Raw genomic sequence first — 1,973 nt, 5'->3', positions numbered from 1 at the left:
ACATCGAGAAATTCAAACTATCGACTTCCAGCTTGCTGGGCTAGCCCACGTACCAACTAATCTACGGAGCCACTATTACCTGTGCGCACCTAGTCTAGCCTTAGGCGTATCTTGTACATGCGTTTTAATCAATATTTTTCACAAGGAATAAAACACAGCCAAAGTAGGAGAACGCCTTCAGACCACAAAATATTAATAGTGCCTGATTAACTCCTTCCAGGACCCTAAGGACTGAAAATATTATGGTGTCCACTCCCATCTGCAAAATGTGAAACTCCATAAAACAATATTAAAAGCTAAATAGGTGGAAAATGTCAGTGTTGTTATCACTCCAAATCAAAATACTCGTACATACATATTGAAATCGTCATAAGCACGTGCTTAGTGTGCTTAATAGGTAATTGGGCACTTGATATTTACAGCATGTTTTATGTTTTCTAATTTCATGGTGTTTGTTTTCTGTAATAATATCAATATATATGTGTTTTTTTTAATGTTACAGGTTTTGTTTAATGTTGTAAAGCGCTTAGAGATTCTAAAGATTAGGCGCTGTACAAAGTCATTATTATTATTATTATTAAGATAAGTATCTATGATAACAAATAAACTGCTAGGAAAAGGACACAGTAGTAGCAGCTTATTTCTTCCTATGGAAAAGGACCTTTTTTCTTCTTCAAATTATTATGGCTAAAAGCAAGAACTACACAGTTAAATGCACTTAATGGTTAGATACATGTGGTGAAATACTCAACCTTTTTTTATCACAAAAAGAGTGGAAAATGTTCCAAACACGTAGTTTGATTAGTTATTTAAAGAATCCATTAACTTATATTAAATAAAATAACATAGCACCTCCATAATCTTATAGATATAACCATCCTTGATATACAGTTGTCATTGTAATGACTATCCTTGTTACAATACCCTATAAAATTGTACGATTATTAAAAATACATGTCAGAAAGAGATTTGGTTTGAGTCGCATAAAAAGCGACGTGCGTTCAGACCAAAATGTTTAGTCATCGACCTTTGTAGGGAGAGAATAGTGATAATAATTTTTCAGGATCAAGAACGATGAAATGACTTCACATAGATGAGTTACATGAAAAAGGTAGCTTTTATGAGGCTCCAGAGGGATTCGAACCCTCGACCTCCAGTTTACTAGACTGGCGCTCTAACCAACTGAGCTATGGAGCCGCTGACACACATTTATACATGGCCTTGACATCTGATCTGTTAAACAATCTATATATGCCTGTTTATTGATACTATCACAGATGAACGCCGAGGTCGCGAATACACGTGGAGCGATAACGGTGTCAAATTGACCCCGCTCTTCAAAGATTTAAATAACTATACATACATGTATACAGGAGGTGCGTCCTACAGTATCTGCTTAGAGTAAATTTAAGGTGTAAATATTGTAGAAAATATCTAACTAGGGTTCATTAATATGACTAAAATTTGCTCTTGAATCCTAGAATGCGCTAAGTGAAAAGAAAAACTTGCAGAACACATATTAACCACGGAAGGAATAAGTAGATTAAAATTAATATTACCAAGGAGACTTTTTGATAAATATCGGTCTTAATGATAAGACAAGACAAAGTAGAAGCAGCAGATTTAAATGGTGGGCAATTTGATTTTAAACTTTTACAAGCGATAGTACTGAACAATTTTGAATCCACAGCCATTACCAGTAACACTCCAACCTGGATATCAAAACATTTTCTTCCCCACACACTGCTATTATTTATCTATTTTTTATTTTTTATTGTTATATTTATTATTATTATTATTATTATTATTATTATTATTGTTGTTGTTGTTTTTATTGATATTGTTGTTATGATTATTTGCAGCCACATTCATTATCATCGTAATTATGTTATTAAGAAAAATAGCCAGAAACAGCACGTGTATACAACGAACTGTAAATTTAAAACTGTTCAATCATTCCGAATTACTAGGAA

General features: G+C 33.2%; 1 non-coding gene across 1 annotated transcript; it reads right to left on the bottom strand.

Moving 5' to 3' along the window:
• Window positions 1-1,123: 1,123 nt before the first annotated feature.
• On the bottom strand, window positions 1,124-1,197 carry Trnat-agu (transfer RNA threonine (anticodon AGU)). Its single transcript has one exon. It is a non-coding gene; the product is annotated as a tRNA-Thr (tRNA).
• Between the last annotated feature and the right edge of the window lie 776 nt (window positions 1,198-1,973).

Source organism: Sinohyriopsis cumingii, chromosome 3 (genome assembly GCF_028554795.1).
Source record: "Sinohyriopsis cumingii isolate HCF-2022 chromosome 3, ASM2855479v2, whole genome shotgun sequence".
Classification (NCBI taxonomy): Eukaryota; Metazoa; Mollusca; class Bivalvia; order Unionida; family Unionidae; genus Sinohyriopsis; species Sinohyriopsis cumingii.
Note: the sequence above shows the minus strand (reverse complement) of the source record. Positions and strands in the feature narration are given on the sequence as shown.